A 24107-nucleotide genomic window follows, 5' to 3' on the forward strand; every position below is an offset into this window, starting at 1 on the left:
CTCCTCTTTGCTGCTTTTTTTTGGATCAGACCAGAAGTCAGTCATAATGGGGGTGGAAGTGCAGCAGTAAATGCTGGTGAGGGGCGGGAGTGGGTACGGAGTGGAGTCTCTGTTGCTGTCATTCAGCGGTGGTGACATCAGTGCATGTGTGTGTAACCACGGTTCTCCCTTCAGTTAAATAGGAGAGAAATCGCGTTTCTTTAGGTTCGGCAGTGGGCCACCAGCGAGGGTTTTGGCCAGGCCAGCAGCCTGGCACCCAAGAGAGTGGCAAAAAAAACATGGCGGCTGTGGCAGTGCGCCCTCCCCTTGAAGGGCCGCTGCGCTGTCGTGGCTCACACACAAAAAAACAAGGTGGCTGACAGAAAAAGCTGTCAGGGGCACTGCGCGGTAGTTCGTGGATTTTTTGAGGTAAATTTTGCGCGGAGTGGGATGTAGGTGCCGGAGAGAGGCGGCGCGTGCTTCGATGACGCGCTTGGGGTGGTCGGCAGCAGCGGGGCGGAAGTGGGGACCACCCGAAAAATCCCTGAGATTAATTTGGATTGTGGCGGCCAATGGACTGCAATGCAGCAGCCACTCAATCCCACTGCATGGCCGCCGCAAAATGGTGGAAACGGGCCTTATCCAGATCCCGAATTTTGGCCCCATAGTATCACACAGCACGGAAGGCCTATCGTGCCTGTGTTGGCTCCGAGTAAGAGCTATCCAATTAGTCCCATTTCACCCCCTCTTTCCCTATGACTTTGTTCCCTTTCAAGTATATATTCCATTCCCCTTTGAACGTTATTACTGAATCTGCTTCCACCACCACTGTTAAAAAAAATTCTTCTCATCTCACCTCTGTTCCGTTTAGCAATTATCATAATGTGTCCTCTGGTTACTGACCGCCCCCAGCCAGTGGAAACTTTCTCCCTAGTTACTCTATCAAAATCCCCTTATAATTTTGAATACGTCCATCAAATCTCCCTTTAATCTTCTCTGCTCGAAGGAGAACAATCCCAACTTCTGTAGCCTCTTCACATAACTGAAGTCCGCATCCCCGGTATTAATAAGATAATTCTGCTTTGTGCCCATTTGAAGGACTTTGCGTGAGTTAGAATTTTAAATCTTAAGTGAAATTTTGCACACTGGCCGAACCACTAAAAACACCCATCATCATCATTATCATAGGCAGTCCCTCGACGCGAGGATGACTTGCTTCCACATCAAAAAGGGATGAGTTCACAGGTATTTCAATGAAGGACCTAATATTTCAGATCCTGAACTACATCCTGAAGGATAGAAGATGCCTGTGCATAGATTTTTGGCCTTTGCACACCAGCTTGACAGAGCTAGGTCTTGGTCCAGTGGCAGGGATTAACCAAGACGACTGGAGACCAGCTCAGCTGCACGGACCTAGTGCACAACATATCGCAGTGTGGGCTGGCCTGTGCTGCCCCTGGGCCCTCACCTCTTCTGAGTCCAGAATTCACGCCTCTCCTGGACCCTGGTCACTTTCCTCTGCAAACCCTTGCCGCTCCTTCGCCCCTCCTGCTGTGCCTGCCCGCACTGCACTCAGTGACCTGGCTCCGCAGTTGTTTGCTCCCTGCAGTGGTAGCCGCACACTGCTCCCTCCAATGGCCCTGGCCTGCTGATGAGAAATAAGTCACTTTAGATCGACCCTGGCCAGCTTTTCACCTTCACCTCATGACTAAAATCTTGGAGCGAGTCCCTTTCAGCTAAGGAATAGAAACATAGGGGTCACGTTTCAGCCTGAGTTGCTCCTATTTTTTTGTAGCAACTAGTTTAGAATGGAGCATCTTAGAAATTGCAATTCTCAGCATTTAGTTTGCTCCAGTTTTCGTGAGTTAGAATAGTTTCATTGTAGAACAGATATTATTTTTCAAAAGGGGGCGTGTCCAGCTACTTATGCGTGTTTTGCAAGTTTAGGCAGCGAAAACTTATTCCAAACTAACTTAGAATGGAGTAAGTGTAGATTTTTGTACGCTCAGAAAAACCTTCCCAACACTTATAAATCAGGCGTAGGGAACAAGAGATGGGTGCGGGGAGGGGAGGGGGTTTAGTAAACCCTTCACTTTTACAAAAAAAGAGCCATCATCAATAATAAATGATAAATAAATCAATAAATCAACCAATAAATCAATCAAAAAAAATTTTAAAATATAAAAAATAATAAAAAATCACTCAATAAACAAAAAATTATTTCTACTCACCTATTGCAGCACCGGGGGGAAGAGAAGAGAGGGGGGGGGGGGAAGAGAAGAGAGGGGGGGGAAGAGAAGAGAGGTGGGGAAGAGAAGATGAACAGGGGGGAGGGGGGAAAATGAATGGGGGGAGTGGGGAAGATGAACGGGGGGAGGGGGAAAAATGAATGGGGGGGAGTGGGGAAGATGAACGGGGAGGAGGGGGGAAGATGAACGGGGGAGGGGGAAGATGAACAGAGGTGGGAGATGAATGGGGGGAGGGGGAAGATGAATGGGAGGAGGGGGGAAGATGAACGGGGGAGGGGGAGATGAATGGGGGGGAGATAAATGGGGGGAAGGGGGGAAGATGAACGGGGAGGAGGAGGGGGGGAAGATGGACGAGGGGGGGGAAGTTGAATGGGGGGGAGGGGTGGAAGATGGAGGGGGGAGTGGAGGAAGATGAACAGGGAGGGGGAAGAGAAGAAGCTGAATGAGCCCCGTCGAGGACTTCGGGCGGGGGCCCGCACGCAGCAGATGCCGGCCACCACCGCCGACTCTTCGGGCGAGGCCTGCCCCCAGCGAGAGGCCGGGCGGGTGGGCCCCACCGAGGAGGTAAGATGTGTCAGGCCACTCGGCTGAGGATGGGGCGACGTCCCTTCGGCCAGGGATAGGGTCGTCCCCCCAGAGACAGGACTCGCTGGGAGGGCCGGGTGCTACTGCGCATACGCGCAGCCTCGACTGTACATGCCTGCAGCTGCCGGCACTGTTTTTGATCCAGGGCTGTAGCTCCACCCCCAGCAGCACCTGCTGCGCTGCGCCGAGCTAGAAATGAGCCTACAGATATCGGAGAATCGCGAGGTAAGTATTCGGCGCAATTTTTGTTCTATAAATTAGGCGGGTGTCTCTGATGTGCGCCGTTCTAGCGGAGGTCCGAAACTTGAGCCCAATGAAACATAGAAAATAGGTGCAGGAGCACGCCATTCAGCCCTTTGAGCCTGCACCACCATTCAATATGATCATGGCTGATCATGCAACCTCAGTACCACTTTCCTGCTTTCTCTCCATATCCCTTGATCCCTTTAGCCGTAAGGGCGACATCTAACTCCCTCTTGAATATATCCAATGAACTGGCCTCAACAACTTTCTGTGGTACGTGTTGAAAAGGACAATGGGAATACGGTGAATAAAACACATTTTAGAAAATATAGTCAGAATTAAACATAAAAATAATCTCAGACTAATCTGTTAGCATGGAGATTACTGCTAATGTATTAAGTAACATTTAGAAGATAAAAGGCACATTGAGTTTCAAGTATTGTGAGGAACTATAAAGCTATTAAATTCAACACTTGCAGGCTATCTTGTCTGGTGATCTGACATCACCAGGGGATAGTTGTTCTTCAGTCCCATAACACTGTGTTATTTAGTCATTGATTGGTGGTTATGCTCGAGACTGATACCGTTGGCCTTGTTATTAATAGAACTTGAGATAGCCTGAAAACATAGCCAGTGTTCAAATTACCACCACTTGATTAATGCTCCTCGCATCACTCTGGATATTTTAAAATGATTGTTCCCTTTTGCCTAGAATGACAGCACAATAAATATGCTGCTTTCTGTATAAGTACCTAACTGCATTGTGAGAATGGTTATAAATTTTGCTACAAAACTTTTGGAAGGTTTTAACTAGAGTAAAAAAATAACAGCAAAAAATCTTAAGGCCATAACAGCTTAATAAAGTGAAACCTGCTTGCATTATGATCTTGAATTATAATAAGCCCATTTTCTCACTCTGATCCCGATGATGATGGCACACAATATGGGCCGGATTTTCAGCTTTCCGATTTTTTTCGGCGAAAACGGTAACGATACGTTAAACTTACTGTTTTCACTGCACTACCATTTTTAGGCTGAACTTTTGGGTTTTCTGGGTGCATCGGTAAGAGGAGCGTTGCACGAGGATTCGCAGTGCAAAAACGTGAGTTTCGCCAAATTTAGTCTGGGGCCGGGAGCGTGCGAGAGAGGCCTTTGGAAGGGGGAAAAAGATTCCATAAAACATTCCAAAAACATTTACAAGACACTTATGTATCGAATCACTAAAATAAAATTAAAAAATAAAAATTTGAACTTACCTTTTTTGCAGGTTTTCATACTTACCGCTGCTGGCAGGGCTGCCCCGACAGGTTTGACCCTGTCACTGTTCTGGGCACGGCGTACGGGTCGGGAGAGAGCCAAAAGTACGACGCAAATGCAATCCGCGCCGTTGCACATCGGCGCACCTCTCCCCGGCGGTACTTGAAAACATCGCCGCAAACAGGCACCTGAGGATCCGCCCGGGTTTTGCGCCCGTGTTTTCGCCGCGGATGGTCGAATCGCGGCAAAAACTCGGTCGCAAACCTCTCGAAAATCCGCCACTATAATGTACTGTGACTGTTGTACAGAAATCTGACTATAATTCTCAATGAATAGAGATTTACCTCATTTTCCAGATTCACCGAGTCTCTGCCTATTTAAATTTTGCCCCCGACTCCAGTCATGGGGCAGACAGGGCAGTTTTACACCCAATTGCCGAATATGTGTTTCCAGAGTATGCCAGGAGCAATGGAGTGGGAAATCTTCTCTATAGATTCCTCCAAGCTTCTTTTATTTGCACTTATTCTCATTTTTTTGGGAACCATTCTTCAAATCTGGTGACTTCTCCAGGGCATCCTTCCAGCCCTTCCTTGTACATGACCCCACGTTGACCTCCTGTGCGTTGGCCTCGCAGGATCACCTCACCCTCTGGGCATCAGTGGCTTGCCCATCATTCTATAGGGAGAACTTTATTGTAGCCTTATACCAATCTATAAGTGCTAGTTTAGACCTTCTGTGCTTCCCCTCCATTGTATCAATAAGGAGAAGTATGCACTTCTGTTTATTGCTCTGCCTGTGTGCGAAGGATAATTTGACCCCCTTACTAAGTTATTGAGGAAGTCATATTTAGAATATTTTATAAAAGCAAAATACTGCAGATGCTGGAATCTGAAATAAAAACAGAGAATGCTGGAAATCTCAGCGGGTCAGGCAGCATCTGTGGAGAGAAACAGAGTTAACGTTTCGGGTCGATGATCCTTCGTCAGAACTGGCGAATGTTCAAAAAGAACAGATTCTTCAGGAGCACTGAAATGGGGAGGGGAAGAAAGAACAAAAGGGAAGGTCTGTGATAGGGTGGAAGGCAGGAGAGATTAGAGAGACAAAAGGGATGATGGGCCGACTTGAGATGGTAATGGCCGGAGTTAGAAAAAGGTTAGTCTGGATAGGGTGTGAATGGGCGAGATAATGACCAGCCGCCATTGGAGACAGAAAGAAAAACATTACATAAGTTCAGGAGGGCGGGGGCAGGAGGGAAGGGAGCCAAAGATGGCCAGAGGTTATGATCTGAAATTGTTGAACTTGATGTTGAGTCCAGAAGGCTGTAAAGTGCCTAAACAAAAGATGAGGTGCCGTTCCTTGAGCTTACGTTGACCTGCATTGAAACAGTGTAGGAGGCCGAGGATGGAGAGGTCAGAGTGGGAATGTAGCAGAGAATTAAAGACTGTTTTATACAAGCTGAGGGACTTTACCTTAAATACGACATTGATAGATGAAAATCATTCAGAGAAGAATGGCAGGATCCTTGTTGGGATTCAAAACACTAATGTATGACACAATTCTGCCTATTGTCGTTGAAGAAAAGAAAATTGAAACATGACATAAGTTAGATCTTTAAGATGATGACAGGCATAGATAAAGTTGATGCAAGCAGATTATTTAAAATCCTGGAACTCCCTACCTAACAGCATTGTCGGGAGCACCTATACCACACGGACTGCAGCGATTCAAGAAGGTGGCTCACCACCACCTTCTCCGGGGCAGCTAGGAACAGGCAATAAATGTTGGCTTTGCCAGCGATGACCATATCTCGAGAATATTTAAAAAAAATCTACAGTGGCATAAATTCACAAATAAGAGTCCTCAAACTAATCTGCGTGTTGAAAGAAGTGCTTTTCCCATGAAGTAGTAAATATATGGAACAGGCACAAATACAGTTAATTATATGTTAATAACACAATTCACAAGATCACATGATGAAGAGGGCCATTCGATCCATTCTAGTTCATCCACCAAGACTCTGCAGTGCCTACATCCAAACACCAACTGCTTCTGAAAAGGGCTTAAATTTACACAACTCTACTGGGAAGTTCATTCCATGTGTCGATCACTTAAAGGGGCCTCCGCCCGAAACGGGGTGCACGTAACCCGCTTTGAGTGTTTTCACCAATGCGGTAGTTGAGGTGGCCTCTTGAGTAAAATTCTGCTTTTTGTTTTTTTCAGATGGGCCAGAATTTGCTCATAACTGGGGCGGGAGTAGGGCGGTGAGTGCACTAGAGGGGCAGAAGTTGAGGGGGAGTGTAGTTACCGCCACGATGACATCATCACAGTGCCATGTCACCACGGCTCTCCCCTTCACTTAAAGGAGAGAGCCTGCACAAGTTCAAAACTTCAGTCCACTGGGCCACCAGGGAGCATTTTGGCATGGCCAGCGGCCTGGCACCCAAGAGGGTGTGCCAGGCTGCTTGTTGGCGGTCCGGCTGAACCCGAGGGCATAATTGTCGGCCCAAAAAGGCAGTCGGCCGACAAAAAAAAACATGGCGGCAGCGGCAGTGCGTCCTCCCCTTTAACTGGAGCCGCGCCACCGCTGCAGAAGGCCTCAGCCTCACTGCACCGCCGGGAAAAAGCAGATTTTGGCACCGCCCGGCGGAAGGAAGATTTTCTGGCGGAATTTTGCCGTTGTGGGGGTGGGGTGGGTACATCGGCGGTGCGCACTGTGATGACACTCTTAGCATGGATCGACAGCAGCGGAACGGTAAGGGGTAAGGGGGGAGTGGGTCACCACCGGGTTTCCACAGGAGCGGAATTTTGATAATGGCGGCCATTACATGAAAAGTCAGCGACCATTGCACTCTGCAACGTGGCCGCTGATTTCCGGTGTTAACAGGCCTTAAGGAAAGAGGCAACTTCGGCCCCAAATGTCCTGCTATCAATCGCAACATTTTCCTTTTACTCGTTTGATCTTGTGTCCCTTTGTCTTACTGTCAGAGTTTGATTTGAAACAGTGTTCCGGATCTACCTCTCTATGTCATTTGCTATCTGATATACCTCAATGAGATTACCTTTCACTTACTCCTTTCAAACTTCTCCAGTCATTCCTCGTAACACAGTCCTATGGTGCTCGTGATTAAATGGAGCTGGATGGATGTCTGGATAGGAATAGAACCAAAGCTTATAGGTCGGTGTAGATGAAAAACTACTCAATATATCCAGTCTTGTTCTGACCATAGGAACATCATCTGTGGAATGCAACGGATGAGAGTTGAATATTAGTGGATTGCTCTGCTGGAAGCTTGCCATGTTTTTCTTCGGGGTAAAATTTTGGAGGGGCGAGAGATTAAATAACTTACATAGGAGAATCCGTGACACTGAAAATTATACAAGGTGCATTAGCAGTGGCACAGTTAATGTGCTGGAGCTGTTCCTCAGTCTATACATTCTTACATTCTTAGATTAGAGTTTTGACACTGGAGCATAGTATTTTGCACCAAAAATCAAGCACTGAGATAATCAGATACATTGAACATGATGAAACTCTTCAAAAGTTTATACCTTAAAAATAACATAAACAAAACCGCGTTAGTTTCCCCTTTAATGACCTACAAGATATTGTAAGCTTAACAAATATCTGTCTAGTATTCAGCCTATGATATCACCAATGGAAGAGTTTGTTCAAAACAAGACTGAAAAATAGAAAATATACAATTAAATTAAAAGTGAACCGTTAACATTTAAAATGTTAAACATTGTAATTTTAGTAAAAAGACTAATTACTTGAAAATATTTGAGAAAGTTTTCGGTTAGTAATTTACATCAATTCCTTAACAATAACACTTGTCTTCAGGAGTTGCGGTGAAATATTATAGACTGTGCAAACTATGTTGAGTATATACCCTGCAAAAGTGCATGCAGACCTGCTTAAAATCACCTACACACTTAGCAGGACTATTTTACAACAGCTGTTGTCACTATTCAATCTTGATATACTCGGCAAAACATATCAGATCAGCACATCTACATCAGACAAATTGGAAACATTAGGTTATTTTAATTGATTATGATCAATATCCGTGAACGTATGACAAAAATTGAGCTTGACGTATCCCTGTAACTACTTAAATTGAGGCACATCCCCAGCATGAAACTTTATTGACCTGCGAATCACTGCTTTCAGAAGAATCAAATTACAGGAACACCAAGCTATTGTTATTTACCCGTGCAAACAATGCTCCCCAAGCAGTGCCTGTTGGTTGTTTTATTCCTTATGCTACTTGACAAAGCGTGTTCCATTCCAAGAGCAACCTTGCAGGTCGAGATGATACCTACGTTGTAAGGAGGTGCTAGCCACATCAGCATACACCCCGACTTGTCTTTCGTGAGTTTGGCACTGGCCAGAAATTATGTGCTTACTGTCCCACAGAAAGATGAAACCAGTATTCAGGGAATCAGTGGCAGAAACAGTTTATGTCATCTGGCGCTCCACATGCAACAGACTACCTTCTCAGATATATAGATGTTTGAGTATCAATGAGAGCTAAAGAAGTATTCTACTTAAACTCAAAGCTTCCGAATGTTACGGTCCCAGTCAACTGCATGCAAGTGTCTCTTTGATCATACTCTGCAACGAGAGCAACTTATGTCAACTGATGGGCATTCAGACATGAACATAGGTACAGGAGTTGGCCATTCTTCCCCTCAAGCCTGTTTTGCCATTCAATTAGATCATGGCTGATCTGCATCCTAACTCTATCTACCCACCTTCGTTCCATAACCCCGAACAAAAATCTGTGAATTTCAGTTTAGAAATTTTTTATTAACCTCCCCAGCCTCAACAGCTTTTTGGAGAAGAGAGTTTGGGGGAGCGAGATGCCACATGTAAAAGTTATTCCTCAAAACTCACCTTATGCTTGTGAGTACATGATTTCGTGCCACTCCAGCTCAACCTGCACAACTAGCTTTCCTCTGGTGGGGTGGCCTGCACAGGTTTGACAAGGCATTCCACCTTATGTTCAGGTTACACCAATTACTTTGATGGAGTCCTTGTTTGGATGGACTGATTGGCCTTCGGACCCATTTCTTGGTCAATTTTGCCGTAGGGTGACCAGATACAGGCATGACCAAAAAAAAACCTTGTCCTGGTGCTTGGTAGCAATTGGACGGAATACAGTTAACCTCTGACCTGCAGATTTGCAATTCCATGCTTTGTGCTCAGCAACAATAGAAAAACACAAAGAAAGACTTGCATTTATATATCACCTTTTATGCCCTCAGGATGTGCCAAAGCTCTGCACAGCCAATGAAGTACTTTTTTGATGTATAGTTACTGTGGTTATGTAGGAAATGCGTGGCAGCCGATTTGCGCACAACAAGCAGCCACAAACAGCAATGTGATAATGACCAGTCAATCTGTTTTAGTGATGTTGGTTGAAGGACAAATATTGGCCAGTAGATTGGGGAGAGCTCCCCTACTTTCCTTCGAAATAGCGCCATGTAATCTTTTACATCCACCTGAAGGGACCTTGTTTTAACATTTCATCTGAAAGACAGCTCCACCGACAGTGCAGCGCTCTCCCAGTATTGGACTGGAGTGTCAGCTTAGAGTTTCTGCTCAAGACTCTGGAGTGGGACTTGAGCCCGCAACATTTTGAAATCAGCAGTTTTACAAATTGCATCTTTATTTCAGCAGAGTAAGTGTAGCACATGCTAAGAAATGCTTCCAGAACCATTGTTCTATTATTAATATGTACTTTAATACCCAGTTCAGGGTAAAACTAGGGGCCATAAATATAAGATAGTTCAATATGGAATTCGGGAGAAACTTCTTTACCCAGGGAGTGGTTAGAAGTGGAACTCGCTACACAGGGATTGCTTGAGGCGAAGAGTATCGATGCATTTAAGGGGACGTTAGATAAGCATATGCGGGAGAAAGGGACAGAAGGCTATGCTGATAGGGTTCGATGAAGTAAGGTGGGAGGAGGCTCTTGTGGACCAGTATATGTAAAAGGATCACATTCCCAGCAAAAGATCCAAGTCTAGTCGCTTAGTGATAGTTAGCACAATGATTGCAATGCCAAATTGATTCGTTGACGATTACTAAGAATTACTGAATAGGGCCCTTAACCTACAGGCTCAATTACTGCAGATCCCTATTGAGAGGAAATATATTTAAAAAATAAATTAGATACAGAGTAGCCAACTTACACATAAAATTACATATTTTTAAAAAATCATCAGAGGAGGCTATCCATCAAGGACAAGGTTTACAAGCAGATGTTCAGTAATTACTTTCAAATTTTGCCTAAAGGTGTTTCATCATTGCAGCACTCTGGGTATAATCAGAAAGGATGTTGGAGGAAGAGCTGTGGATTATCAGCTTTTTAATTTCAATTTTGGAGCTGTACTGAGATGGAACAAGGCGCTACTTCAACAAATTCATCATACAGAATGAGGAAAACATCCTATTTCACCTTACTAAAGTAAAACCACACACGCACCACCGAATATCGGGGGTGAATTAATCCATGGAAAAGATAATTGGGTGGAGTATAAAAGAACTGCCAATTCACTAACGTTCATTTTGCACTAAGCCCCCAAGACCAATTTCACCCCCATATAGGCTAGGAAGGTGCCAGCTTTGATCTCCTGTCTGTATTGGCAGGTCAGGGCCATAAAAGGAGATGCGAGCGGCAGCCTGGGGGCAGCATGGAGGCCGCTTCAGGGAGCAGCGCGAGCTGGTGCAGGAGGGCGACGGCAGCGAAGAGTGACATCATCAAGGTCCAGGTCGGTGATTGGAGCATGGGCAGGTACAGCAGGAGAGGCGAGAGATGGTGGAGGGATGTGATCGGTGCCCAGGAGAGGCACGAGTTCAGGGCCAGGGGCCCAGGGGCAGCACGGGCCAGCCCACACTGCAATATGTGGGTGCACTAGGTCCATGCAAAAGAGCAGGTCTCCGGTTGTCTTGGTTAACCTTTGCCACTGGACCAAGGCCTAGCTCTATCAAGCCTGTGTGGTGGCTGGTGTGCGACGGCCACCACACGTTAAGAAAATCCACGCACAGACACCTTCCACCCTTCAGCATGTAGTTCAGGATCTGGAATATTAGGTCCTTCATTGAAACACCTGTGAACTCATCCTTTTTTTGGCATCGAAGCAAGTCATCCTCGTTTCGAGGGACTGCATATGATGATGATGATGTATAGAATTAGCTGATCAGAGGCGGAGTGTCTGTGTTGCCTCTTTAATTGGCTACAGACCCTCAGGGTTAGAATAGAGAAAAATCAATTAATGCTCCCACTCCTAAATTTCAGGATAGGGGAAGGAAATCTGGGTGGGGTGGGGGACGGACAGAGGGTGAGACAGTGGGTGGGTCCAGAACAAAGCACCCCGCTGGATTGATATGCCATCCACTGCCGTGAACATTCACTCCCTCCACAACCGGCGCAATGTACGCACTGTGTGTACTATCTACAAGATGCACTGCAGCAACTCGCCAAGGCTTCTTGAACAGCACCTCCCAAACCCGCGACCTCTACCGCCTAGCAGGACAAGGGCAGCAGGTGCATGGGAGCACCATCACCTCCACATTCCCCTCTAAATCACACACCATCCTGACTTGGAAATATGTCGTCATTCCTTCATCGTCGCTGAGTCAAAATCCTGGAACTCCCTCCCTAACAGCACTGTGGGAGTACCTTCACTCTACGGATTGCAGCGGTTCAAGAAGGCGGCTCACCACCACCTTCTCAAGGGCAATTAGGGATAGGCAATAAATGCTGGCTTTTCCAGTGACGCCCACATCCCAGGACAAATACTTTTTAAAAAAAGCATACTCCACCATTGTGTTAGCCATGACAGCTCTTTATTTCTTTAATCTAAATTTCTTGCCCTCCCTTCATAAAATGAATAGAGAATACAATAAAACTGGAAGGAAAATACAGTTTATTGCAAAACATAAAGAAATTGTCTATGTGTGCATTTAAAAATAAACTTGTCTAGGTAGCATCTGCATAATAAACTTACCAAGCAATACATAAGCTTGGTCTGTGAGGTCCCATGGGGTCATCTTTTGGAATTACATTAAATCCTTGACATGGTGGCAGAAGAAGATGAAGGGGAGGAAGAAGAAGATGAAGAAGCAGAAGAACTGAGATAGGAACTGAGGAGAACCACCACAGGGTAATATTGAGAGCATAAACTTTAATTTGGATACTGTCTGATGTCTGTGCAGTGTCAGTGACCTTGGGAAATGGGTAACACTACCCAGGGGACAGGTTTTAGTAAGGGCATCATTAATTTCCTCCATTCTGTTACCAAGGTACTTCTCTTTTTCCTGATTGCGGGGATCAAGCTTAAGTGATACCATCTGGCTAACTACCCCAAGGAGAGTGCAGTGCATACTCTGGCACAAAGCATGTGGTTATATTAAATAAAGAAACTATACCAAATGTTTATGCTACAGTGTCTCAATTTAATGTAACCACAGGGTCCATACCAGGATATGCCCTGCATTCTTATTTTGTCCATGCCAAACCTCTTTGAAAGACTCACTTCTTTCATGCTGAAGTCTTGGATTACAGTCTCAACCACCTCGAAAGCTTCAAAGAGTGATCGGTTAATCTGGATTCCTTGGGTTCTGGAAGCTAGAAGCAGTAAAATAGAACGTCATCTGTCCCCAGTGGCACATCGGGATGTTTGCATTGATTACATCAAAATGTGCCGCTGATTTATTCTAGTATTTTTAAACAGGTCAACCAACAGCAGCAAAACATAAAGGAACGCAGGGCAACACTGCCGCAAAGTATAGCACAGCACAACATAGAACAGGACAGTGTTACAATTACAGGATAGTGCAGCACAGAACATTGCAGAATAGTGCAGTATGGTACAGCAATTGTTCACGTCTAATTGTGCTACTGTGACGCGCCCTGGGGAGTTTTACTACTTTAAAACTGCTACATAAATGCAAGCTGTTGTAGGCTCTGATGGTCTTACAATAAAGTTGCTGAGGTAGAGTTTAACTTTGTGTAACAATGGGTGAGAGCGATTTCCCAATTTCGACAGGATCATAGACTCATAGAATGGTTACAGCATGTAAGAAGACCATTCGGCCTGTCAAGCCCGTGCCAGCTCTTTGCAAAAGTACCTTGGCTACTCCCATTCCCCCGCCCTTTCCCAGAGCCCTACAACTCTTTTTCTTTCAGGTACTTATCCAACTCCCTTTTGAAAGCCGTGATTGAGTCTGCCTCCACTACCCTCTCAGACAGTGCATTCCAGATCCTAACTATTGTGTTCCTATTACAGATGAGACTGCACACAGGGAGGTTAAAGTAACAATGACCTCATCCTTATTAAGACACTCCAGAGTGAGAAACAGGCCTCAGGGGCCGGCTTATATACAGTGCTCCCAAGGGATGCTGGGATCCCTCGGAACTTCAGGGGATGCGCTCCCTGGTGGCGGAACATGGGAGTGCATGCTTTACAGATACACAACATCACTTCCCAGAAAAGTCAAAGTGAAAACTGTTTACAAGGTGAGGCGGTCGGGAGCCTTTTTCTCCCTGGTGGACCGCCTCGGTACAAATGTCTGTTCTGGTGTGTCGGCTGTGCCCTCGCTGGGCTGGCGTGTTGTTTGCCCTGCAGGGCTGCTGGGTGAGTCTGGCCTTGGTGGGCTGTTGGGCGTGATGGATTCGATTTCCTGGTCCGGGGTGGTGTCGTTGATCCTTTGGGTATGTGTTATGGGCTCGAAAAAGGTGGTGTCTGCTGTGGGTTGTTCAGGGCAGCCTCGTTTGGTCCAGGTGTTTTCTGCAAATTTGTCCATTGTCCAGTTTGACTACAAACACCCTACTCCCTTCTTTAGCTATCATTGTACCCGCGATCCACTTGGCACCATGTCCACAGTTTAGCACATACACAGGGTCATTCAGATCAATTTCCCATGACACAGTGGCGCGACCATCGTTTACATTTTGTTGCTGCCGCCTGCCCTCTACCTGATCATGCAGGTTCTGGTGAACCAGCGAGAGTCTGGCTTTAAGTGTCCTTTTCATTAGTAGCTCAGCCAGGGGCACCCCTGTGAGCGAATGGTGTCTCGTGCGGTAGCTGAGCAGTACTCGGGACAGGCGGGTTTGGAGTGAGTCTTCTGTGACTAGTTTGAGGCGCTGTTTGATTGTCTGTACTGCCCGCTCTGCCTGTCCATTGGAGGCTGGTTTAAACAGGGCCGAGGTGACATGTTTGATCTCATTGCGGGTCATGAATTCTTTAAATTCGGCACTGGTGAAACATGGCCCATTGTCACTGACCAGTATGTCAGGTAGGCCGTGGTTGGCAAACATAGCCCTCAGGCTTTCAATGGTGGCGGTGCTCGCGACATTATTTCACATTCAATCCATTTTGAAAAAGCATCCACCACCATCAGGAACATTTTACCGAGAAATGGGCCCGCATAGTCGACATGGACCCTCGACCATGGTCTGGAGGGCCAGACCACAAACTTAGTGGTGCCTCTCTGGGCGCATTGCTCAACTGAGCACACACGCTGCATTGCCGTACACAGGTCTTTAAGTCAGAGTCGATACCAGGCCACCACACATGGGATCTGGCTAACGCTTTCATCATTACTACACCCGGGTGTGTGCTGTGGAGATCCGAGATGAACATCTCCCTGCCCTTTTTGGGTAGCACTACGCAGTTACCCCACAACAGGCAGTCTGCCTGAATGGACAGTTCGTCCTTTCGCCGCTGGATTAGCTGGATTAGCTCTTGCATTTCAACAGGGGTGCTGGCCCAGCTCCCATGCAGTACACAGTTTTTTACTAGGGACAGCAGAGGATCTTGGCTGGTCCAAGTCCTGAACTGGCAGGCCGTGACAGGTGATTTATCATTTCCAAACGCGTCCATGACCATCAACAAGTCTGTGGGCTGCACCACTATCAACAAGTTTGCAGGCTGCGCCATTTCCACCCCCATGGTGAGCAATGGTAGCCGACTGAGAGCATCCGCACAGTTCTCGGTGCCTGGCCTGTGGCGGATGGTATAGTTATACGCTGATAGCATGAGTGCCCACCTTTGTATGCGGGCTGAGGCATTAGTATTTATCCCCTTGTTTTCAGCGAACAGGGATATGAGGGGCTTGTGATCGGTTTCCAGCTCAAATTTGAGGCCAAACAGGTACTGATGCATTTTCTTTACCCCGAACACACATGCTAATGCCTCTTTCTCAATCATGCTGTAGGCTGTCTCGGCCTTAGACAAGCTCCTGGAGGCATAGGTGACAGGTTGCAACTTCCCCGCAACGTTAGCTTATTGTAATACACACCAGACTCCTTGCGACGACGCATCACATGCTAGCACGAGTCTTTTCCACGGGTTATACAATACAAGCAGCTTGCTGGAGCATAAAATGTTTCTGGCTTTCTCAAAAGCAATTACTTGTTTTTTTTCCCATATGCAGTTCTCACTTTTACGCAATATCACATGTAGGGGCTCTAAGAGGGTGCTTAATCCCAGTAGAAAGTTACCAAAATAGTTGAGGAGTCCCAGGAATGACAGCAGCTCCGTGATGTTCTATGGCCTGGGCACGTTCCTGATAGCCTCTGCCTTGGCATCTGTGGGCCGAATGCAATCCGCTGCGATCTTTCTCCCCAAAAACTCCACTTCTGTTGCCATGAAGTTACATTTCGACCTCTTCAGCCGCAGCCCTACGCGATCCAGTCGCTGGAGGACCTCCTCCAGGTTTTGTAGGTGCCCGACGGTGTCCCGACCCGTGACCAATATATTGTCCTGAAAAACCACCATGTGCGGTATCGACTTGAGTAGGCTCTCCATGTTTCTTTGGAAGATCGCTGCAGCCGACCGAATTCCAAATGGGCATCTGTTGTAGATGAACAGTCCCTTGTGCGTGTTGATGCAGGTGAGGCCCTTCGAAGATCCTCCAGCTCCTGCGTCATGTAGGCCGAAGTCAGGTCGAGCTTGGTGAACGTCTTACCTCCTGCCAGCGTCGCCTTAGGTAGCGGGTATTGGTCCTGTAGTGAGAAACGATTAATAGTTACTTTATAATCGCCGCAAATCCTGATGGTGCCATTACTTTTGAGTACTGGAACAATCGGGCTGGCCCACTCGCTGAATTCCACTGGGGAGATGATGCCCTCGCGTTGCAGCCTGTCCAGCTCGATTTCCACTCTCTCCCTCATCATGTGAGGTACCGCTCGCGCCTTGTGGTGGATGGATCGTGCTTCCAGGACCAAGTGGATCCGCATCTTCGCCCTGGAAAAGTTTCCAATGCCTGGCTCAAAAAGGGAAGGAAATTTGTTAAGAACCTGGGTACATGAGGCCTCATCGATATGTGATAGCGCTCGGATATCATCCCAGTTCCAACGGATTTTGCCCATCCAGCTCCTTTTTACTCATGATGGATTTGCTCGAGCCAGTGTCCAGTTCCATGGCTACGGGTAAGCCATTCAATTTTACATTTAGCAGTATAGGTGGACATTTCATCGAAAATGTGTGTACCTCATGTGCTTCAGCATCTGCCTCCTCTCTCTGAGGCTCAAAATTGATTTGTTCCACCATGGACCGATCTTCCTCTGCCACGTGGTGGTTAGCAGGTTTTGCAGAGCTTGCAGCCCGTCTGTAAGCTCGTTGGAGGTGCCCCATTGCTCCTGCAAACATATCCTTTGAAGCGGTATGAATAGGCTGAATGGAAGCTCCCACAACGCCAACAAGGTGTGAATTGCCCTGCATTTATCCTTTGTTGGAGACTCTGAGTCATCTGGGTCATTTGAGGCCTGCTGGCAGTTGCAGACTCGTGGTTTCTGCCCTGTACATTTCTGCTCGCAAAAACAGTTCCAGTTAATTTATGAACATTGCTACCACTTGTGTGCTGAGAGATTTGTTTGGTGTTATCACTGGTGGACATAAACACCTGTGCTATCGCAATGGCCTTACTGAGGGTCGGTGTCTCTACAGTCAAAAGTTTTCGTCGGATGGTCTCGTGGCCAATGCCCAGTACAGAAAAGTCTCTGAGCATTTGCTCCAGGTAGCCATGAAACTCACATTGTCCTGCAAGTCGCCTTAGCTCGGCAATGTAGCTCGCCACTTCCTGACCTTCAGATTGCTGGCATGTGTAGAACCGATACCTCGCCATCAGCACGTTCTCCCTCGGGTTAAGATGCTCCTGAACCAGTGTAACAGCTCCTCATATGACTTTTTTGTGGGTTTCACCAGAGCCAGAAGATTCTTCATGAGGCTGTAGGTCGGTGCCCCGCAGACTGTGAGGAGGACCGCTCTCCTTTTTGCAGCGCTTCCTTCTTCATCCAGCTCATTGGCTACAAAGTACTGGTCTAGCCGTTCGACATAGGCTTCCCAGTCCTCACCCTCCGAGAACTTCTCCAGGTTGCCCACAGTTTGCTGCATCTTTGTGTTGGATTCGCATATTCTTCGCCAGTTATTGTGTTCCTAACACAGATGAGGCTGCACACAGGGATGTTAAAGTAACAGTGACCTCAGTCTTTATTAAGACACTCCAGAGTGAGGAACAGGTCTTAGAGGTCAGTTTATATGCAGTGCTCTCAAGGGATGCTGCGATCCCTTGGGACTTCAGGGGATGCGCTCCCTGGTGGCGGAACATGGAAGTGCATTCTTTATAGATACACAACACTAACCACTCATTGCGTAAAAAGTTTTTCCTCATGTCGCCTTTGGTTCTTCTGCCATTCACCTTAAATCTGTGTCCTCTGGTTCTCGACTCTTCTGTCAATGGGAACAGTCTTCAATGGATATAAAAATCAGGAGAAATGTGAAACAGGCTGTAGATTCACTATCACCTATTTTACACTCTCGCACAATGTCAAGATCGAACCCTGCTCTGTTCTTAAAGCTCTTTACCAGTCTGGTTCTATCATTAAAGATCTCCTGAATTAAAAAAAATTCATTCCTGGGATGTGGGCGTCGCTGGCAAGGCCGGCATTTATTGCCCATCCCTAATTGCCCCTTTAGAAGGTGGTGGTGAGCCACCTTCTTGAATCGCTGCAGTCCGTGTGATGAAGGTGCTCCCACAGTGCTGTTAGGGAACGAGTTTCAGCATCCTAACCCAGTGACGATAAAGGAATGGCAATATACTGCTATGTCAGGATGGTGTGTGACTTGGAGGGGAACGTGGAGGTGGTGGTGTCCCCATGCGCCTGCTGCCCTTGTCCTTCTAGATGTCCTTCTGGTTGCGGGTTTGGGAGGTGCTGCTGAAGAAGCCTTGACGAGTTGCTGCAGTTCATCTTGTGGATGGTACACACTGCAGTCACGGTACGTCGGGGATGGAGGGATGAATGTTGAAGGTGGTGAATGGGGCGCCTGTTATGTATACATGTTAATGTTGTACTGTAACACCAGACTTGAATGTACCTTCACCCTGTATATACAATACCTGTACACCAGAGGGTGCTGCTGCTGGAGACCTAAGGGTCACCTGTACATTGCAGGTAACCCAGTATAAAAGGGAGCTCACCTCTTGGTGTCTTGCTGTTGGAGAGAAATTTCTTAACCTATAACCTTTGTAACTTTTATAATGTGTAGCCAGCTCCCCTGTCTTTCTCTGATGAATTATGGGACAGGGAGAGTGGTCAAATAAGAAATGTATACTTAAGCAGAAGGCATCTGTAGTCTCCAAAGTCCGGTGACCCTGAGTCATGGAGATAGGGGAAGTAAGACAATGAGCGGTTGGAAAGGCAAACAGATGTATATCACTTGTACTAATAACAGGAAGATAGTTCCTTGATTTTCTGCTGATGCGAGGAAAATAACCCCACTTGTGTGTGCGTATGCTGGTTAACCTTTGACTTACCACAATGTAAAGATAGATTGTCATAGCATTACCATATAGGGTAAGATGTTACAAAAATGTTAGATAATTGGACAATGGTGTAAGGGAGCGGGACCGCCCCCAAAGGTATAATTGTAACATGGAAACTTCGCTCGGAGAGAAGGTGTGGCGAAGCTGCGGAGTTTCCCCACTTCTCCCAGAGCGCTCTGTACGAATAAACTGTGACATTTCTCTCACTGTTCTCGGACTCGGTGTGGAATTTATTTCCCTAACAGATTTGGCGCTGCGAGCAGAGTGAATACGGTCGCTTCGGGTCGCCTAGCCGGTGGAGAGGGATGAGTAGTCAAGGTTTGACCGTCCAGTCAATTGAGCCCCGGGAAAGGGCGACTCCTGAGCCCTGATTCATCAAAGAACAAATCGTCCGTGAACGGTGAGAAAAAACACAGTTGAGCGGCGGGTTAGAGTCTAAGATAGCGTGGTATGAGTGATGTGTGAAAGAAACGAATGTTCCCCGCCAACTCGATTGTCACAAACTATCTCAGTCACCTAACTTGAGCCGGAATTAAGAGGGCGAATGCCCCACGTGAAGGCCAAGGATTAAGGTCGAAGGGAACATAGAGAGGACAAAGTGGCGACGGAAAAGTGGAACAGTGAGTGAAGTAGGGACTAATCTGCTTGCGACTTTGTGTCACACAGGTCGGGACATTGGGGGTCATGTGTAGAACAATTAATGTGGTTGTAGTAAGTTGCGGGTGCAGCTGGAAAAGATCGTAGTGGGTCGCGGAGGCGCCATTTTTAACGAATCGCAAGTGTGTTGAAACACTTCTGACGATAGGGACTGCAAGTCCTGAACGGACCGCTGACAGTAATAAGACCGCAACGGGAAAGACTGCGATGTCCGGTAAGGAAACGGAGTGGGGCCCCCCGGGTTCCCTGACCAGACTGTACCTAGTCGACCAAAAGGGATTGATAGATAGAATGCAAAAGGAGGGTTGGGACCCGGCAAAGAAGGTACACGAATAATGGGAGTGGTGGGAAACACAGAAGCAAAAGAAAATGAAGAAAGGTGCTGTTTTGTTGGTACACCAGTTGGTCAAATTGACTGATGCGGTGGAGAATAAAATGACAGAATGTGTAGAATTAAGCGCTAAACTGACAGAAAAAAATAAGCGAATACGGGAGTTGGAAAAACAATTGGAAATGTACAATCCTCCCCGGTTTTGGGGATTTAACGTAACAGCGGGCAAAATCAGAGGAGAAGGGCCACCCGGGTATCAGGAGGAAGAAGAAGTTAGTCCAACTGCTCCACCGGCAGGGGACGACTCAGACACCAAGGAGGCGAAAGCCGCCCCTCTGAAACGGGGGGGACGGGGGACGGCGGTAGCCCCTACCTCTAAATTTTGGCCATTTAGCCCGGCTGAAAAACAAATAGTCATGACCAAATTGGGACCCTTGAAGCGCAGGTCGAACAACGAGGCTTATTGGGCAAAATTAGACATGTTATGGGACCTACACGACCTACAGCCCCGAGACATTCACGCCATGGTACGCGCCAGTTGTCCACGAGACAAGTGGAGGAATCTACAGGGCGCTGGAATGTCAGACGGAGGATGGGCAACGGCGGTGACACTACTCGCGACTCGGGCCCAGCAGGTCGCTGCGTTCCTCCTCTTTAAAACAGCGCTCCAAACAGCCCTGGGCAATCCTCAGGTTAATTGGGGAAAAATCATGACATGTAAGCAAAGGAAGGGTGAGGGGAGTAGTGAATTCGGGGAACGATTATTCGAAGCCGATAAGGAGTCGTCCGGACAGGCCGACCCGCAACTGACCGATCCGCCCTTCGTTCAGATGTACAAAGACGGGTTGTCCGCTAAACACCAAGTGGTAATAAAGTTGGGAGTAATGACCCACAATGTATACGATGAGGTTGTCCGCTGGGCATGTTCGGTGGATGCTCAGGATCATGAGGACAAGCCCACAGTGGTGAAACAGGAGCAGGTGAGGGCAGCAGGGACCACCTCCAAGGGGGGTGGGGCATGTTTCCAATGTGGAAGGATGGGTCACATGGCACGAGACTGCCGCTCTGCCAAATTATGTACACATTGCAATAAGAAAGGCCATGTAGAGGAGAATTGTTGGAAGAAAGGAAAGGGCGCGGGAATATCTGGAAACACCTTGCGCGATAAAGTAGGAGCCGAGGAATAGAACCAGTTCCTAGACTACGTAAAGACCAAGGGGACGCGCCCACGGGCGGCGGCCCCTGGCCCGTGGGCGAGGAGACGAGCGGATGTTTGTGTCTGCACTAGTAGGGGGCCGGCCATGTGAAATGCTAGTGGACACCGGAGCCGCCGTCTCAATCACAAACCTACCCCTACCCCTGACTCGGCATAAGATTTACATAGTGGGACTGGCGGGGGGGAACAAGTTCCGGCGTTCAAAAGCGAGATGCAGGTGGTGGAACTGGAGAATAAACTCTTGTTAGCCCAGTTTTGGATATGTAAAAATAATGAGGGAACTATCCTGGGAATAGACCTGATGAGGGAATTTAGATTGCTGGTAGACGCCGGAAACAATAAAAGAATTTGGCCAGAGGCTGACGGACGAAAAAATAACTCATCCATCGCCTTACAAAACATGCAACGATAGGTAGCGCCGCCCTAAGGGTCCGAAATTGGAAACAGGAGCTGGGGATATATGGGATAATATGTGAGGCATTAGGAGAGGTCTGGGCAAAAACAAAACAGGACACGGGATGGGTAAATATGACACCAATCCATATTGCGGGACCTGAGCATCAGGCGCACTGACAGTACCCAATAAAGCCGGAAGCGGCGGAAGCCGTATTAAGAATCGTGTCCGAGCTCGTCAGCAAAGGGATACTCCAGGAAACGAAGAGTACCACAAACTCTCCGGTATGGCCGGTCGTAAAATCTGACAGGTCCTACCGTCTCACTATTGATTACACTGCCCTGAACAAAGTTACCCCTAAATTGCATCCCATAGTGGCTAGCCCGGCTACCATTTTGAATGGCCTGAGCCCACGGCATAGGATATTCACGGTGCTGGACATTGCAAATGGATTCTGGTCCCTTCCCCTGGACCAGGAGTCACAGGAGAAACTGGACTTTATGGTGGGTGGGAGACATTATACCTGGACCCAAGTGCCGCAGGGATTTCACAATAGTCCAGCAATCTTTCACCGGGTCATAGACTCGGTGCTGGAGACCATAGACTTGATTCCCTATCGTAGCACAGTATTGCAGTATGTGGATGACCTATTGAGAGCGTCTGAGGACTCGGGAGGCCACCAGGCAGCACTTATTGCAGTCCTGGAAGCTCTGAGCAATGGAGGGTTTAAAGTAAACCCCAAGAAGGCTCAGATCGGCCAGGAGACTGTGATGTACCTGGGACAGGAAATATCTCAAGGAATCAGGACCATGCCTAGTGATCGGAAGGTGGCGATCCAGACAATGCCCCGACCAATCTCAGTGCGAGGAGTCAGGAAGGTATTAGGACTGTTTAACCATAGTAGGAATTTCGTCCCAGAGTTCGCCGAAATAGTCGAGCCAATCCAAAGATTGGTAAAAGGCGGAAAGCCCGCCGACGCACCCATGGGTGACTCAAACAAGCCCTGACCTCTGCCCCAGGACTGAGACTGCCTGACATGGGGAAGCCCTTCCACATTTATTGTGAAAACGAAGGAGGGTTTTATGCGGCAGTAGTCGCGCAACAGCATGGGGACCAGAAGCGGCCGGTGGCGTATTATTCCACACAACAGTCACCCGTAGTAGGCGGACTATCAAAATGCGTGGCCGCCCTCGATTGTGCCGCATGGGCAGTGAAAGTCAGTGAACCCACCGTGATGACTGGGGGTATTGTCCTGCACACGAGACACACCTTGGTTGAAATTGGTTTCCAATATGCGCAGAGCACGGTGGGAGGCGGTCCTGCTGCCGGTAGATCAATCCGTAGTGATCATAAGGGATATGGGAGGAAACCTGGCGGAGGGCCTCCTTGCGGATGGGGAACCACATGAATGTAACGAGGCAGAGGATGAGGCCGCCGAGGGCTGCTTCGCGGATGAACCCCTGGTGGGAGCACAGATGACCCTCTACGTGGACGGGTCTCGAAAGTACGTGGAGGGGACGCCCAGACCGGGGTGGGCGGTAATAGACGACAGGCTGCAGACCATCGCATCGGGACGGCTAGAGGGGGGACTTTCGGCGCAGGTTGCTGAAATCGTGGCCCTCACGGAGGCCCTGAAGTTAGCTAAGGGGAAGATAGTTAATATATACACCGACAGCCAATACGCATTCGGAGTAGTTCACGTCTACATGGTAGCCTGGGGAAGAAGGGGGTTCATCACAACAGGAGGGGAACCAATCCAGCACCAGGGGAGGGTCCAGGAGTTATTAAAAGCAACGGATGAGCCGTTACAGGCAGCCGTAATAAAGGTTCGGGCCCATCAGAAGGTCAGATCCCTGGAACAAGAGGGTAATCAGGCAGCGGATGCTGCCGCACAAAGGGCGCTGGAACAAGATTTAGAGGAGAGAACTGAGGGAGTGGGTAGTGTGTCGTATGAGAAGGTGGACATAGTCCAACTTCACGCGGATAGCTCCCCCGAGGAGCGGGAAGAGTGGAAGGCAATGGGAGGCGCCCCGGATAAAGACTCAGTGTGGAGGAAAGAGGGGAAGGTCATAACCCCAAATTGTATTAAGCACACTTTGTTGGACCTACACCACGGTGTGGCACATCTGGGCAGAGGGTCCATGACGGAGCTACTCACGTGCGAATGGTGGTGGCCTGGAATGGGCCGGGATATAGCCAAACACTGTCAGCACTGTATAACATGTGCACAACATAACCCTGGTAAGCCGGTTAGGATACAGATGGCCCATCAACCGAGACCAAGGGGGCCATGGGAAAATATACAGATAGATTTCACCGGGCTACTGCCGGACTCGCGGGGGAAAAGATACTGCTTGGTG

At 47.9% G+C, this 24107-nt stretch overlaps 1 long non-coding RNA gene across 1 annotated transcript in view; it reads left to right on the forward strand.

The window, feature by feature from the left end:
• Positions 1 to 24107, forward strand: part of LOC139265400 (uncharacterized) — a 51428-nt gene that overhangs the window by 24484 nt on the left and 2837 nt on the right. The window contains exon 2 of the long non-coding RNA XR_011593552.1: positions 19395 to 19549. This is a non-coding gene — a long non-coding RNA (uncharacterized lncRNA). The remainder of the gene's footprint in view (positions 1 to 19394; positions 19550 to 24107) is intronic.

The sequence above is a fragment of the Pristiophorus japonicus genome, chromosome 6 (genome assembly GCF_044704955.1).
Source record: "Pristiophorus japonicus isolate sPriJap1 chromosome 6, sPriJap1.hap1, whole genome shotgun sequence".
NCBI classification, from domain to species: domain Eukaryota; kingdom Metazoa; phylum Chordata; class Chondrichthyes; family Pristiophoridae; genus Pristiophorus; species Pristiophorus japonicus.